Consider the following 19,236-nt stretch of genomic DNA (forward strand, 5'->3'; position numbering starts at 1 on the left):
CTAGCCTCCTCCAAGCCATCCTCGATCCTACAATCCCACCCGGGTTACTCACGGTGCATTCAATGTCCTAGCCATCTCAGGAGTAAGCCAAAGATCAACTCATTTTTCATTTAAGCATTCATCATATCACCTTCTGTAATGTCTTCGAAAAATCCGTATAAAGACCCGAATACCAACTCAGGCAGAAATCACTAAGGACCGAATCCTTTAAAAATTAGACGAAAATTAACTAAGTACTAAACTAAGTTAATCGGCGAATTAGCTTGAATCACTTTCAATACGAACTATAAGACCCGAAACCAGTAGAATCGCTAACGGTACATTACCTAAAAACTTAAGATCAATCTCAAAACCCAATTGCTCTCAGGAGCATCACGAAACTCCGTATCGGACCTGAACCACGCGTCAAAAGTCCGAGTGACGTGAAACTATATGGTTATGACCGCCTTACTGGGCTTGACAACTATCTCAGAAATTAAGTCTAAATAGTATCCCGAAATGCACAACTTGAGCCCGGAGCGAAGTGTGTGAGAAACGTGAATATCTTTAGAAAATGAACTCAAACTTAAGTGAATTAGGTCGTTCGCTTGCAGGGTAAATTTAAGGTTTCAAACCGTCAGATTCTTACCCAACTACACCCTTGGATCAGGAAAAATTTTCAACACATGTCAGTGTACTTGTGGCCCTGATCGAGTGACGACGACCGTTGAACTGAAACTAGTCCTCCGCGGTCGATTTACAAACCCGATCGACCGAAACTTTAACCTGACATAGATCCATTGTCAGTGGACTTCCTCTGGATCATATGCAGAAAATGGGCCTCCAGATGAGCCCCGTTGGACCGAACAGCCACTCTTTGGCTATAACCTAAGTATACTATGGCCCTGGGGCCATTTACATCAGCTCTGGTCCTATATAAGGGCCTTAACCCACTCCTCTTTTATTCTATACGAATTCCCTAAACCCTAGGAGAGAGAAGAAAGAAAAGAGAAGGAAAGAGTGAGGAGAAGTGAGAGAAAGTGAGAGAGAGTTGCTGGGATTCATTCCCACCGCTCTACATGCTGAATCGCCTATCCCGTGTCGCTACACCGGCGATTCCGATTCCGTTGTTGGGTAAGAAATTCTAAGTATAACTTGTTTTAGGTATCCAAATAGAGTAAATGGTGAAATAGCTAACCTATTTTATGTTATAGGTTGTCGTTGTGCCGTAGACGAAGACTTAGTGTTCGAACTGAGTTCGATACGAGTTTACTGGTAGAAGGTGCGGACTATAAACGTTTAGGTTATGGTTTTCAAGGCTTTCAATGTCAGAAATGATTTATGACTGACTTGATTGCTATCACATATGCTTAGATGCGATGTTTTACGTATATTTCATATATATATGAACTATGTTGATTTTAATACATTCTATGTGTTTGTTGAAATGTTTGTATGAGTATGGAATTATGATTTGTGCTTTCCATGATTGTTGTTTGGGCATACATGATTATTGTACATGTGGCAACTCCTATGTGGAAGGATTTGCTATAATATCTGTTTTAACTAAATTATTACATGTATGTGATATGTGTAGTCTAAGTGTTTGATAAAATGCCTGAAGGAAAGAATGCTTGTTGAAATGTGTTTAATGAGGGTGTTTAGATAGGATTCTCAATTCCCTTATCTATAGTTACAGTTTCCTTTATATAACCTATCTTACTATTATGTGATTTATGGATGAAATGCCTATGTATGATAACATGTGTACTATTTATTTGTTGAAATGCTCAAATGAGGTTTATATTTAGATTAGTTGTCACATGGTGTCTTTGACTATCACATGTGAATGCTATTATTTAGAGTATGATTGAGGCTATGATGTAGTTTAGGCAATCGGTAACGGTTTACGATCGGCAACCGAACTTTTTAGCTACGACGAATACGTTCGATGAATCCAAGTCGTACGGTGATTATCGACAGTTGTTAGGCCATAAGGAGTGCGTATGCGCTCCATGTTGATTAATTCAACATACACTCGTACTAGTCGAGCTTATCAAGTAACCCGATTGGCCTAATGTTGTTCACCATGTATGGACACTACTGCTTAAATCTAAGGTACCAACTTACCAATGAAAAGCCCGTTTAACCTTGGTACCACGAACCTCCAAGACTCATGAGCCAGGCATGGTGCTATGGGATACCGTGGTCGAGTTGTTAGCCTATGCTGGAGTGACGAGCCTTCCCTTAATGTCCAGTGAGCAAACCAAACTCGTGAGCTGAATATGGTGGTATGGGACACTGTATTCGAGTTGTCGCCTACGCTAAGATGATGAGTCTTTCCCATAGTAACCTCGAGTACAAACTAGGGCCTACGCTAAGGTGACAAGCCTCTTTGTAGTGACCTAAAATTGCCTGTCCACTGCTTTTAAATCAGGAGTGACGTTGTCCTATAACTTGCCTATCGTATGTGATTAATTAGGATTGACGACCCTAGATAGATCATCGTTTGGGTAAATGATATAAAGGGAGGCACCTTAGCTTCCCGAACCTGCTGTATGAATGGGTCTAATAAAGGACTGGGCTAACACGATCATGCACCGCATTGCATATGCCTTTGGCGTCGGAGTTGAGCACAGTTGAAGAGATGCATGCCACGATCGTGAGATGATGTCGCATAGGGAGTGTAGGTGAGGGCATGCATCATTAACACATATCATCCTTGTATTAACCAGAGTACCTAAGAATGCTTGTTGTATTGTTTTATCATTACTGCTTGACTGAATTGATAACATGTTAACCTTTGCCTTATAGCTCCACTGAGTTGATCACTCACTCCCACTCTAGGACGGTGTTTTAAAACACCAACCAGACTCTATTGTAGTTGTAGATGATGGCGATGTTAACGAAGCGGAGCCTGACTTTTACGATGATGAGGAGGAGTTCTCCTATATGCAACTCTTGAGCGAGTGTATGTAGACCTGGAGTTACGCCATCGGGGCTACAGGGATATGGGCTAGATGACATTACATTTGATCATTTTGTAAATTTTAGTATAGTACATGTAACTATTTGACCTGGTGACGTTCATACTCTAGGGACTTACAATCGCTTATATGCTTATATGTACTTATCACAGTCTTCTGCTTGCATAATTTAATTGTCTCTGGAGTATGATATGTTGATTTGGTATAATCTCACTCATGTTTAATGCACAAATACGGACAATATTTAATCATCATTATCTATGTTGTATAAGTGATGTGTTGGAACTCAGGAGTTGGGCTCCTACTCAACCCCCGATTTTTAGGGCGTTACATCTTCTCTTCTCAACCCCCTTGCTACTCTAAAACACTATCGAACGTATGCTTTGTGACTTACCTTATATCGAATCAGGTCACATTAGAAACTCATGGTGATCTAGTCCGCTTTTTCTTTATTATTACATTAGCATCATTACATCCGCTTTTCTAGACACTCTTCGGACGTATGCTGTGGCTTACTGGAATCCCAAATCTTGCTACATCAGAAATCTGAGTGTGCTTAGTCCTACTCTGACTATATCATTTGTCCCTTAAGATTATTTACCACACAGAGTATAGACCGTACACTTGTACGGGCAGAGAGGGTGCCTAACACATTACCTCTGTATAATCAAGGTCCCTTACTCAGAATCCCAGATCGCAGACCAGGAATCAACTTAAAGCATGAGAGTCCTCGGATTCTCTCGCTTTACATATTCTACAGGTTCTAACCGTCTGTGGGATTTTGAGATCAAGTGGCTAGTGGCGACTTCAAACCTACATTGATCAAGTCACCCCCACAAACACCAAGAACATAACATCCAACGCCAAGCGTGGACGCCAATTTCCCAGCGTTCACAGTAGCTAACTTAATGATTCCATTACTTTTAAGTTATACAAGTTATCCACACAATCAGTGCAGTTAATGATAAACAACTAATCAAACATTTTCTAACTACTTTTATTAAATGTACATTTGATATTATGAAATGATGCATACACCTTATAATCCAACACTCCCCACAAGCGACTTCAACGCTTATTTCGCAAATGCTAACACTTCCTCACAAGCGACTCTAATGTCAAATCACAACCTATGATAGAATATGTATGATTAGTTAAGTGATTATTAATTCCAATTCAAATAGCCGATTGGCGAAGCTAGGGTACCAACATTATATCACGAGCCCTTATCTGAATTACGTGGCTCGTTGTGGCATGTAGCGGTTCTTCACCAGTGTCTATTGATCCAAATTTAGGTATTACCCATTTATCTAAAAAATCAATGATTCCAAAAGTACGACATGATACCCAAACGTATGAGGATCAACTCGGTATGAGTTGTCACCTAAATACCGAGTATGATCACTCAGTTACGAGGTGCAGGCTTGTCACATAAAACCAAATCACCACAAAGGAAATGGCTCGTCACCCAATTTCATTCACACCCGGGTCGTTTGAACGATAATTTAGCACGAAACCATCGGCCGAGTAATTTGACAAGGGTCGTTCAAACAATGATTTATCACTTCTATTAGTACTCGCTTATCACTACGGGGAGGCTCATCACCCCAACATAGGCCAACATCTAGAACACGGTGTCCTATACTACCATGCCTGGCTTATGAATCTTAGTGGGATCGTATCGTACTAGCGGTTATGAATGGACTCATCCATTGGAACGGGGTATCCTAGATTATATTTGGTTGTGTCACATATTTTGAAAATAGATGATCAGTCGGCTTGTGGACTAATTTGATTAACTTCGGAGAACCCTGGCGCAATCGACATTGGGTGCAAGCATCTCGCGTAGTCCAACTATTGTCGGTCATCCGTATTCAACTTGGGTCGATCGAATAAACCTAGGGTGGCCAACCTAACTTGGGTCACCCCTTGGTTTGAGCGGTTAGCCAACTGACCCAACATAGTAAGCAATCCTAAACATTGCTAAGGATTAACAATTCATCAAGCACTTATAACAAGATTTTATATGAAACCTAAATTTAACAACACAACCACCTAAGAATTTATCGAGCATATGAGCATCAATAACACAACACCATCACTTACGAATTTCATTGAACATGTGAGCATTAATAAAACCACACATTCACCTAGGCATTCCATCAAACATGTGAGCATCAATAGAGTAACACATTTAATCACTTAGGCATTTTGTCAAATATGTGAGCATCTATAAACAAGTAATAACACATGCTGTAATGAAATTGAAATGTGAATATGTTAACATACACTAAACTATTTATAAACAACAAAATCATTAACTAAGACACTCAAGGGTCGATAAATGATAACCTAGGAATAATGATCCGCACCTTGGGTTGATTCATCAAATTCCGACTCGCTCTTAAGGTTAAGATTCCACAGGACGGTTCACCAATGCCCTATACCAGCGCAATTCACTTGCAAGGATCCATACATTCAACCCTCAAGACTCAAACCTCAAAAGGGGATTCGTTAATTACCTCCAATGGTCGTCAGGGCGACTCCAACGATGCAGTGTGGCCGCGGCTATGTTGCTGGCTAGCATGGACGGGGTGAATTCTCCAATCAACCCTCTCCCACACTTCCTCTCCCTCTTCTCCTCTCTCTCTCTCTCTCTCTCTCTCTCTCTCTGTGTGTCTCAAATTTCAAATGAAAAATTCGTATAAGAGCGAGAGGGTGGAAACTGGGGGCTATTTATAGTACCAAAATGTGTACAAATAACCCCGGTGACTCTTTTATTAATAAAACTATCCATGGGGAGGTTGTTCTCAACTTACGAGGCCCTTTGAGGGCCCGTTGGCTTATCTACACCATGGGACAAGTACCTTGCTATGGGATCTATGTTTAGATACAACCGAGGGACGATTAGATACTCCGACCAGTCATGGGGACCCACTTACGATCGATGGTCATTGATGATCGATCGGGGCCGTGACTACATGAACATGTGCGGAGAAATATCATTAACTCGTACCTCGAATTTGGTCATGATCTAATGGTCAGAAAGAAACAACTTCATAAAAGAGTGTAATATTTATTTCACTTAAGTTTCAGGTTTCAGCCTAGGGCTTTCACGTATTTCAAGCACTCGGCCTCTGGCTCAAGTTGAGCAGTTTTGAGTGCTTTCTTGGTTTGCCACACGCCATGGACGTCGAGCTTAGTGAGACAGACATTATTCTATAGTTTCGAGATTAGTGGCCTACTAAAGAGCAGTCTAGAGCTTATTTGGATAATCAAGGTATTTCTGAAATGAATTAGGTATCAAAATTTCTTATATGCAATGATGATTTATAGTGTGGCTAATTTGCAATTAGTGAAAATGATGATTTATTCATAATCACCCTAAACCATCATGTAACGTCTCGAAAAAATCCGTACAAAGACCCGAGTATCACCTCAGGTAGAAATCACTAAGAATCGAATTCAGCAGAAATCACTAAGAATCGAATTCAATAGAACTTAGACGAAAATTAGTTAAGTACTAAACTAAGTTAATCGGTGAATTATCTTGAACCACTATCTATAAGAACTGCAAGACCCAAAACGATTAGAATCGTTAACTCAACATTACTTTGGAACCTAGGAGCAATCTCAAAACCTAGTTGCTCTCGGGAGTACATTGAAACTCCGTATTGGACCTGGACTGTGCTTCCAAAGTCCGATTACCGCGAAACTACAGGGTTACGATTGTCATACTGGGCTTGACAAGCATCACAAAAATCGAGCCCAAATAGTATCCAAAAATGTACAACTTGAGCCTAAAGCGAAGTGTGTGAGAAACACGAATATCTTTATAAAATGAACTCAAACTTAAGTGAATTGGACAATTCACTTGCGGGTGAAATTAAAGACTTTTGACCGTCAGATTTTGACCCAAATACACCCATGGATCAGGAAAATTTTCCTACACATGTCAGTATACTTGTGGCCCTAATCAAGTGGCGATGACTGTTAAACTGATACAGGTCCTCCACGGTCGATCCACAAATCCGATCAGACCGAAACCTTAACCTGGCTTGGATCCATGGTCAAGGAACTTAATCCATGACGCAAGTGAGTAATGGGCCTCCAGACGAGTCCCATTTGCCCAAAACAAACACTCTTTGGCTATAACCTAAGTATACCATGGCCCTGGGGCCATTGACATCAGTTTTGAGCTTATATAAGGTCCTTAAATCACCCCTCTCTCATTCCATATGAATTTGCTAACCCTACGAGAAGAGAGAAAAGAGGAGGAAAGAGTGATGAGAAGAGAGAGGGAGAGAAAACATTGCTGGGATTTACTCCCATCACTTCACGTATTAAATCACCTCCGCACCATCGCTACATCGTTAATTCCAGATACGATTTGGATAAGAAATCCTAACCCTAATCTCATTTTAGGAATCCAAATAGAGGAATCAACGTAATAGCTAACCTAATTCATGATTTAGGTAGTCGTTGTGTTATAGACGGGAGCGTAGTGTACGAACCTAGTTCGTAACGAGCAAACCGACGAAAGTTGCCGACTATAAACGTTTAGGTTATAGTTTTCAAGGCTTTCAATGTCAGCAATGATTTATGTCTAACTTGATTGTTGTCATATGATATTAGTTATGACGTTTTTGATAAACTACACGTGTGAAATATGTAAATATAAAATGCATCCTATGTGTTTGTTGAAATGTTTGAATGAATGTGAAATCTTGATTTGTACTTATAGTAAGTTCTAATCTTAGATACATGTATGTTATATACTTTATAACCGATGTTGTGAAATGAATTGCTATAATTCATGTCATAACAAGTCTAGTCTATATATTTGGAAATGTGTAGTCTAAGTGTTTGTTAAAATATCTAAATGAGATTTTGTTGATGGATTGTACTCATTAAGTGTATTGAGACAGGATTCTTAGTTTTCTTAGTCATATGAATAGTTTTCTTCATGTATTGTAAATTGTCACTATATGATTTGTGGATGAAATTCAAATGTATGTCAACTCGTCTAATGTGTTTGATAAAATGCTCAAATAAGATTTATGTTTGTATTGTTTGTTAAATGCTTATATGAGTAGCATATGTGATTCCTTATTGCATTTGAGTATGATTGAGACTACTTCGTAGTCTAGGCAATCGGTAACGGTTCCCAATTAAGTGGCCGAACTAGTCTCACCACATCAGATAAGTTCGACGAATCCGATTCATACGGTTATTGTCGACAATGGTTAGGCCACGTGGGGTGCTTATGCGCTCCATGTCAATTAATTCAGCGCGCGTTCGTACCAATTGTATTTGTTAAATTACCCGATTGGCCTATTGTGTGTTTACCATGTATGGACGCTACTACTATAATCTAAGGTACCACTTACTAATGCAAAGCCCGTTTAAACTATGGTACCAAGATCCGCCAAGACTCATGAGCTGGATATGGTGGTATGGGACATCGTTGTCGAGCTGTCGGCCTATGCTAGGGTGACGAGCCTCCCCGTAGTGACCAGTTAGCAACCTAAACTTGTGAGCTAAATACGGTAGTATGAAATACTGTATTCGAGCTGTCGGCCTATGCTAAGGTGACGAGCCTTCCCGTAGTGACCTCGAGTATAAACTAGGCCTACGCTGAGGTGACAAGCCTCTCCATATTGATTGAATTGATAACATGTTAACCTTTGCCTTATAGTACCACTGAGTTGATCACTCACTCCCACTATAGGACGGTGTTTTAAAACACCAACCAGACTTTGATTTAGATGCAAGTTCCGATGCGGCTTACGCGACGGAGCTAGACTTCTTAGATGAGGAGGAAGAGTTCTCCTACATTCAGCTCTCAGGCGGGTCTATGTAGACCGAGAGTTGCGTCGCGGCGATTACAGAGATATTGGATTAGTTAAACCTTTACATTTTGATATTTTCTGTATTTTGAAACAAATATATATATATATATATTCAGCCTGATGGCATGTTCATACTCTGGAGGTTATGAAACACGTACATACTTTATATATTAAACTCAGTCTTCCGCTTACTAAATTACATTAACTTTGGAGTATGATATGCTGATTTAGTGTAATCTCACTCATGTTTAATGCACTAACATGGATAACATTTAAACATCATTATCTATGTTGCATAAGTGATGCATTAGATCTCGGGAGTTGGGCCTTTGCTCGACCCTCGATTTTCGAGGCGTTATAAGTTGGTATCAGAGCATGATTTGAATTAAAATGAACCTGGGTTATGGTAACACGATGCATACTGACGTACTTTGACTTAGGTGGGGGCGATAAAACGTAAAAATAATCACAGGAACCCAAGTTTCACTGACGGGTGAAACTGACCCTTGAAATGTGACTCGTATGCATCTGTGATCATGTGAAATGATCCCAATTCCTTTCTCGACCGTCAATCAACGAGTTTGGACAATGATTCGGTGAATACCACCCTCAAATGACCCGCAAAGCATAAATACGCACTCATTGGGACTCGTAACCACCTCAAACGGATGAGAGGGCCGAAACCAAGAAAATCGATGGGACCCAGGGGGTCCCCTGCACATTTTCGGCACCTTGGGAGGGGGGGCCACCGCCCCCATGACGGAGCCACCTCCCGCAGTCCAGCGGACCGCGGCACCACCGCGCCTATGTCCAGCGCGCCGCGGCGGGCTCACAGGTCCGGCGGCCCGCCGCCCCTCACACCCTCATGTGGGTCCCCGCACATGTGGGACCACTTTATTTCTCCCTTTTTTGCTTCATTTCACTCCCCACCTAGCTTCTAAACCCTTTCAACCCCTCCAAAATCTGATTTTTCTTCTCAAATCTCCCTTTCATTCTCATATCTTTTTCTTCTTCTACAATACATACCCACCTCCACCATTTTCCTCAAAACCCATCACTTACCATCTTCTATCTTCCTATTTCTCTCATTTGAGCACATAAATCCCTCTTTGTGTCTCATAAACCCCAAAACCTACCAACCTATCTCACCTTGCAAGCTTTTCCAACCATATGGCCCTCTTTGAGATAGTAGCCTCCGTATTCTCGCTCTCCACACTCCTTTCTCTCATGGGAAAGAGAAGGGCGTCTACAGATGAAGCTGGGCCTAGCAGCCCGACCCGTCTGAGGAAGAAAATGGGCGCAGAAATAAGTACAAACGCCGTACAAGAGTAAAGGACAAAGCGGGATCTCGATCCCCAAATTTCACTTGAAAGAGCTCTACCGGCAGACATCGGACATGGTAAGTTTTGTGGCCATAAAGTTGTGTTTGAAGTGCATGTGGACGAAAGGCTATTTGGGTTATATCCAGTAATGGACCTCCTGTTGGAATCCGGGTGGGGTCCCATATTTGAAAGCAAGTCTCATGCATGTGAAACCACTGTCCGAGCCTTCTATGCCCGTATACGAGATCCATTACTGGAACGTTTACAGTTTACTATACTTGTGGGAAGGCGAGAAGCAATATTCAATGTGGATGTGATGGCCGAAATTATGGGAATTATGGGAATTGCACATGGTGATATACTCCACCACATCTTCATGTATAATGTGTATCCTAAGTGGAGTAACCGTACCGAATGCACTCAGTTGATAGTGAACTTCCTGTACAGAGCTAAGGAGGGAGACAAGTTGTGTCTGCCTACGTTCACCCTATTATAGATAATGCAAACCACACACTCTGTTAGGAGAGATGTTTCACTCCCATTCGGCCGACTTATATGCGAGATTGCTCGAGATTTCGGCTATAGACTTAACATGGATGAGCTTACGCCGATCCACTTCATTAATGACACTACACTCAACAACATAGGAATTGGCCCTCAACAATATCAAGCTTGACTCGATGAGTATGAGGGCGAGAAGAAAGTGAAGAGGAAGAAAGTAATGAAATAGAGGAAGAAAGTAATGACGAAGAAGAAGAAAATGAAATAGAAGAAGGAAGTGAGGAAGAAGAGGAGTCCCAGGATTCAGATGGGAGACCTCCTACTGCTACACATGAGCACCGCTGTGATCAGCCACCCTGAAAGCCTCCTGGCTCAGATTGAAGAAAACCAGGTCGCCCTGAGACAAGAGGTCAAGGAGACCCAGGCTGAATTGAAGCAAAAGCTTGAAGAGAGTCAGGCTTACATGAAGTAGAGATTTAAGAAGATGTCCCATATTCTGAAGGCCCTCCTGTGCTGTATGCAAGACAAGGGTACTCCTCCACCATCACCAGATTCGGACGGCTAGTCATACGATGTAGTCATCTTTCAGTTTGCTTTGTTCTTGTTTTCTTTTGTAATAGCATTGGTAGGCTTGGTTAGTTGTTAGTGTGTTTAGTGTTTAAAACTTGTGTTAGAATAACTCATATGCATCTTCTGTCATGATCCATGTAAAATTACATCTCATGTATTGTGACGATTTTGGTTAAATAAAATGCATGAAGCTTCTTTTGATTTGGAATGTGAATAATGTTTGGATAAGTGTTTGTTATTATGCTAAATCTTACATCGGTTGCACCCTATGTTGTATATAGGGAATGCCACCTAAGAGCACTCGGAGCACTGCACGTCTCATACTTGGCGGATCATTTGACGAGGCACCTCCCCTAAGCGATAGTCACACGGACCCTAGTTTGGGCCCTGATAGTGACACCATGCCGGATTCATAGCCAGCTACTTGCCCCACCAATAGGCCAACACCTATTGCACCACCAATTCCAGAATAAAATTGTGCGTCTACCTCGACGCCATGCATGCCTCAGGCGGCTCCTCCTCCTGATAGGTTGGAGCAGATAATGCTCCTAATACAGCAACAACAGCAAGTTTGGACCACGATCGCGAGGGCCCTTGCATATAACATGAATATGGTCCTGCCTACACCACCTATGTAGCCTGTTGGGAATATGAATGCCTGCAGTTTATTCGAACGCTTTCAGTGTTTCCGACCTCCCACCTTTGCAGACACTCATAGGCCCGAGGAGGTCAAATACTGGCTCGACCGCATCTCTAAGATGCTGAAGCCGCTGCACTACACTGAAGTAGAGCAGGTAGAGTTGATTACCTATATGTTTGAGAAGGAGGCCAGTCTCTAGTGGGACAGCGTCCTATGAATAGTTGCCCCTGGATACGTATGGACGTGGGATGCGTTTGAGACCCACTTCCATGAAAAAATACTTCCCCCTCACTTACCGTAATGAAAAGGATGGTGAGTTCCTTCGCTTCTGACAGGGAGGGATGTCTGTGTCAGAGTATGAGAATAGATTCACGAAGCTAGCTAGATATGCTCCTTTGATACTAGCAGATGAGCTGATGAAGATGCGGCGATTTTCAGAGGCCCTATGGCCTGATATCTGTACGAAGATGTATTGCGCTAACATTTCCAATTGTGCTGAGCTAGTGAACATGTCCCTGTAAGCTGAGCAGGATGGGGATATACTGTCCCATACAGGTGTGCCCATGGGCCCGAGGCCCCGACCTGACTTGTCGAACCAACCTTCCCTCAGTAAGAGGCCACGTGCAGATTCACCTCCCAGGCTTATGGCTCCACTGACCCAGCAGAGGCGATCTGATCTATGGTGCACTTACTGTAAGAGGATTGGCCATACAGACACTTATTGCTTTACCAAGATAAGGGATAACGGCTTTACACCACCTCAGAAGATCAACCATCAATTGCCACAAGCCATTTAAACTCCACCTCTACGATCGACACCACCAGCACAACCTTCTAATAAACCAAATGTACCTCGAAGTAGGCCGCCTCAACAACCTATAGCAGTGCAACCAAATCGTCCTCAATAAGCGCGTGTGCATGCGCTTGCAGCTGAAGCATCTGAGTTAGCAGCTACAGTGCCTTTAGCCTTCGAAGTCACTACTCACATCCAAGGTATACCAGTTTTTCTATTAGCGGACACCAGGTCCACTATTTCGATGATATCATACTCTACGGTCAAGCATTTAGGGTTGAATACTACCCCTATAGTTGGGGTGAGAGTCATTGCAGCAGTAGGAACTTTCACAGATGTCACTAAGCTTTGTAAGGGTTGTTTGATAGACTTAGGAAGCAAGGTGGTGTCTGTTGACCTGATCGTTAACACGATATACCATTACAACGACATCCTTGGCATGGATCGGCTTACTGAAATGAAGGCCGAGATCAACTGCGAAACCCAACTGGTGACAGTACACGGGCCTGAAAACACGACCATCACCTTTCCCGTTCAGGTCAGTTGCCCCTTCCGTGTTCTTTGTTATACTTCTCTATTGAAATATCATAATGGTCCGACACTTGGAAACACGCATGTGGTCCAAGAGTTCTGGGAAGTGTTTAAGACGATCCCTAGATTACCTCCTCAGCGCGAGATCGACTTTACTATCGACCTTGTGCCTGGTGCGACACCCATTTTCTTACCTACGTATCACATGCCTTCATGTGAAATGAAGGAATTGAAGAGACAGATTGATGATTTGTTGGGTTCCGGTTTCATACAATCGAGTGTATCTCCTTGGGGAGCACCTGTGTTGTTTGTGAAGAAAAAGGATGGATCACTGCGATTGTGTATTAATTATCGTAGGTTGAACCAAGTGACAGTCAAGAACAAGTATCTGTTGCCCAGGATAGATGATCTGTTTGACTAGTTAAAAGGGGCACAGTATTTCTCGAACATCGACTTACAATCCGGGTATCATCAGAACTATTTTTGGGCACTACGAGTTCTTAGTGACGTCGTTCGGACTCACAAACGCACCGGCAATGTTCATAGACCTCATAAACCAGGTGTTTCGGCCATACCTATACCGGTTCATTATCGTATTTATAGATGACATTTTCATATGCTCCAAAAGCCGAAAGGATCACAAAGAGCACCTACGAGCAGTCTTCGACACTCTCAGGAAGAATTAATTTTTTGCTCAGTACAAGAAATGCAACTTCGGGAGGAAGTAGTCAAGTTCTTGGGACATGTTATGTCCAAGGAAGGTATCGCTGTGAACCTTGCTAAGGTGGCCACAGTTCAGGACTGGGAGCAGCCCGGTTTGATTACAGAAGTGAGGAGTTTCCTGGGACTTGCTGGCTATTACCGCTGATTCATTAGAGATTTTTCCAAGGTACCCAGACCGTTGTCTCAGCTTACTCGAAAGGATCTTAAGTTTGCCTGGAATGAGAAGACAGAAACTGTCTTTCAGGAATTGAAGGACAAGTTGACGTCCGCACCTGTGCTAGTACTGCCAGAGCAAGGGGTCAGATATACAATATACACCGACGCGTCTCGTGTCGATTTGGGTTGTGTTCTTATGCAAAAGGGCAGAGTGATCGCCTATGCCTCGCGACAGTTGAGGAAGCACGAAGAAAACTATCCTACACACAACCTGGAATTGGCAGCAGTTATCTTCGCATTAAAGCTCTGGAGACATTACCTCTACGGAGAGAAGTTCAAGCTCTTTTGCGACCACAAGAGCCTCAAGTACATATTCACGCAGAGGGACCTAAATATGAGGCAGTGGCGATGGATGAAAACTTTGAAAGACCTCAAGTTTGAGGTCTCCTACCATCCTGGTAAGGCTAACCTTATGGCAGATCCGTTGAGCCGTAAGAAGACAATAGAATTTGCGGCTCCGCTAATGATTGAAGAATGGAACATGATAGAATTTGTGCGAGACTTTAAACAGAAGCTTACAATAAAGGAGCCGTTTGAGAGCATCACACACATTCGCGTGCAACCACTTATTGATGACCAAATCATTATGGCTCAGAAAGAGCACGGACTGTTGGTGAAAATGAGAGGGCAAGCAATTGACGATGAAGACTCTGAATGGAGAGTTGGTTCAGATGGGGGTTTACGTTATCGTGGCCGCCTATGCGTCCCGAATCTTTATGACTTGAGAATGGAAGTTCTCGAAGCTGCTCACAATTCGAAGAAGGCGATGCATCCTAGTAGTACAAAAATGTATCGAGATATGAAGCGTTCGTACTGGGGGGACAACATGAAGGCCCACATAGCGAATTATGTATCCCATTGTCTCACGTGCCAGCAGGTCAAGACTAAGCATCGCCGACCTCCTGGATTGCTTCAGCCCATGCCCATAGCTGAATGGAAGTGGGATTTCTTATCTATGGATTTCATTATCGGGTTACCGAAGACAAGGAAGGGACATGACTCTATTTGGGTGATTGTGGACCGATTGACGAAATCGACTCATTTCTTCCCAATTAAAGTTTCGAACTCCACAGATGATTTAGTCAAGCTGTACATTAAGGAGATTGTACAGTTGCATGGAGTGCCTATAGAGATTGCGTCGGATTGAGACACGCGATTCATGTCTATCTTCTGGACTCGAATCCAGGAAGCAATGAGGGTAAAATTGAAGTTCAGTACCGCGTTCCACCCACAGACTGATGGGCAAACGGAACGGGTAAATCATGTGTTAGAAGATATGTAGCGGGCATGTGTGCTCAATTTCAAGGACAGTTGGGATGACTGTCTTCCCTATGCTAAGTTTATTTATAACAACAGTTTTCAAGTGAGTATTGGCATGGCTCCCTACGAAGCATTGTATGGGCGTCTGTGTCGAGCACCACATTGTTGGGCAGAAGTTGGTGAGAAGAGTCTGATTGGCCCAGATTTAGTACAGGCAACCTCAGAGAAGATCACGTCGACTTCTTGTAGCACATAGCAGGCAGAAGAGCTACGCCGATACCAGACGATGACAGTTAGAATTTGGGGTTGGGGACCACATGTTTCTTAAGGTTTTTCCAATGAAGGGAGTTCTTCATTTTGGAAAGAAAGGGAAGCTTACGCCGAGGTTCATAGGCCCATTCCAGATTCTGGATCGAATGGGTGTGGTAGCATACCGCCTTGCTTTGCTCACACCACTCGCAGGCATGCACAACGTATTTTATGTATCAATACTGAAGAAATACGTTCCTGATCCTACTCACATTATCAAGTGGGAGCAGGTGCAGTTGAGTGAAGATGCTACCTACGTACTGCGGCCAACACGTATTGTGTATAAGAAGGAACAGGTGCGACGCAACAAAGTTATCCCACTTGTGAAAGTATATAGACACACCACACTAAGGAAGAGGCTACCTAGGAAACGGAAGCCGAAGTCCTTAAGAACTACCCTCAGATTCTCGAGGAGTACGAAAAGGTATTAATTTCAAGGATGAAATTTTTCTTTAAGGGGGCTAGATTGTAACGTCTCGAAAAAATTCGTACAAAGACCCGAGTATCACCTCAGGTAGAAATCACTAAGAATCGAATTCGGTAGAAATTAGACGAAAATTAGTTAAGTACTAAATTAAGTTAATCGATGAATTATCTTGAACCACTATCTATACGAACTGCAAGACCCAAAACCATTAGAATCGCTAATTCAACATTACTTTAGAACCTAAGAGCAGTCTCAAAACCCAGTTGCTCTCGGGAGCACATTGAAACTCCGTATCGGACCTGGACCGTGCATCGGAAGTTCGATTACCGTGAAACTATAAGGTTACGATCGCCATACTGGGCTTGACAAGCATCGCTGGAATCCAGCCCAAATAGTATCCCGAAACGTACAACTTGAGCCTAGAGCGAAGTGTGTGAGAAACGCAAATATCTTTATAAAATGAACTCAAACTTAAGTAAATTAGACCATTCACTTGCGGGCGAAATTAAAGACTTCTGACCGTCAGATTCTGACCCAAATACACCCATGGATCAGGAAAATTTCCCTGCACATGTCAGTATACTTGTAGCCCTGATCGAGTGGCGATGACCGTTGAACTGATACAGGTCCTCCACGGTTGATCCACAAATCCGATTGGACTGAAACCTTAAACTGTCTTAGATCCATGGTCAGGGAACTTAATCCATGATGCAGGTGAGTATTGGGCCTCCAGACGAGTCTCGTTTGCCCGAAACAAACACTCTTTAGCTATAACCTAAGTATACCATGGCTCTGGGGCCATTGACATCAGTTTTAAGCCTATATAAGGTCCTTAAATCACCCCTCTCTCATTCCATACGAATTCTCTAAACCTAGGAGAGTGAAGAAAGAAAAGAGGAGGAAAGAGTAAGGAGAAGAGAGAGAGAGAGAGAGAGAGAGAGAAAGAGAGATCGTTGCTGGGATTTAGTCCCATCACTCCACGTACTAAATCACCTCCCCACCATCGCTACACCGTCGATTCCAGATACGATTTGGGTAAGAAATCCTAACCCTAATCTCATTTTAGGAATCCAAATAGAGGAATCAACGTAATAGCTAACCTAATTTGTGATTTAGGTAGCCGTTATGCTATAGACGGAAGCATAGTGTATGAACCGAGTTCGTAACGAGCAAACCGACGAAAGGTGCGGACTATAAACATTTAGGTTATGGTTTTTAAGGCTTTCAATGTCAGTAATGATTTATGTCTGACTTGATTGCTGTCATATGATATTAGTTACGACGTTTTTGATAAACTACACATGTGTGAAATATGTAAATATAAAATGCATCCTATGTGTTTGTTGAAATGTTTGAATGAATGTGAAATCTTGATTTGTACTTATAGTAAGTTCTAATCTTAGATACATGTATGTTATATACTTTATACCCGATGTTGTGAAATGAATTTCTATAATTCATGTCGTAATAAGTCTAGTCTATATATTTGGAAATGTGTAATCTAAGTGTTTGTTAAAATATCTGAATAAGATTTTGTTGATGGATTGTACTCATTAAGTGTATTGAACAGGATTCTTAGTTTTCTTGGTCATATGAATAGTTTTCTTCATGTATTGTAAATTGTAACTATATGATTTGTGGATGAAATGCATATGTATGTCAACTCGTCTAATGTGTTTAATAAAATGCTCAAATGAGATTTATGTTTGTATTATTTGTTAAATGCTGATATGAGTAGCATATGTGATTCCTTATTGCATTTGAGTATGATTGAGACTACCTCGTAGTCTAGGCAATCGGTAACGGTTCCCGATTGAGTGGCCGAACTAGTCTCACCACATTAGATAAGTTCGACGAATCTGAATCGTACGGTTATTGTCGACAGTGGTTAGGCCACGTGGGGTGCTTATGCGCTCCATGTCGATTAATTTAGCGTGCACTCGTACCAATCGAATTTGTCAAATAACCCGATTGGCCTATTGTGTGTTTACCATGTATGGACGCTACTGCTTGAATCTAAGGTACCACTTACCAATGCAAAGCCCGTTTAATCCCTAGTACCAAGATCCGTTAAGACTCATGAGCCGGACATGGTGGTATGGGACACCGTAGTCGAGCTATCGGCCTATGTTGGGGTGACGAGCCTCCTTATAGTGACCAGTGAGTAACCCAAACTCGTAAGCCGAATACGGTAGTATAGGACACTGTATTTGAGATGTCGGCCTATGCTAAGGTGACGAGTCTTCTCGTAGTGACCTCGAGTATAAACTAGGCCTACGCTGAGGTAACGAGCCTCTCCGTAGTGACCTCGAGTGTGAACTCGTGAACTTACCTATCTACTGATTTCATTAGGGGTGATGCCCTATAACTTACCTATCGTATGTGAATAACTAGGATTGACGACCGTAGATGGATCATTGTTTAGGTAAGTGATATAAAGGGAGGTACCTTAGCTTCCCGAATCTACTGTATGAAAAAAGCCTAATAAATTACTTGGCTAACACGATCATGCACCGCATTGCATGTGCTTTGATGAGAAAGCGCACGTTTAGGGAGTTTGCCATGCACGACAGTGAGATGAAGTCTATGAGGGAGTGCAGGCGAGGGCATGCATCATTACCGCATACCATTCCTGCATTAACAAGAGTACTTAGGACATGATTGTTATACTACTTTATCATTACTGCTTGACTGAATTGATAACATGTTAACCTTTGCCTTATAGTACCATTGAGTTGATCACTCACTCCCACTCTGGAACGGTGTTTTAAAACACCAACCAAACTTTGATTTAGATGCAGGTTCCGATGCAGCTTACGCGACGGAGCTAGACTTCTTGGATGATGAGAAAGAGTTCTCCTACATTCAGCTCTCAGGCGGGTCTATGTATACCAAGAGCTGCGTCGCGGGAATTACAGGGCTATTGGATTAGTTAAACCTTTACATTTTGATATTTTGTGTATTTTGAAACAAATATGTATATATTCAGCCTGATAGCACGTTCATACTCTGGAGGTTATGAAACACGTACATACTTTATATATTGAACTCAGTCTTCCGCTTGCTAAATTACATTAACTCTAAAGTATGATATGCTGATTTAGTGTAATCACACTCATGTTTAAT

This window comes from Magnolia sinica, chromosome 7, assembly GCF_029962835.1.
Source record: "Magnolia sinica isolate HGM2019 chromosome 7, MsV1, whole genome shotgun sequence".
Taxonomy (NCBI): domain Eukaryota; kingdom Viridiplantae; phylum Streptophyta; class Magnoliopsida; order Magnoliales; family Magnoliaceae; genus Magnolia; species Magnolia sinica.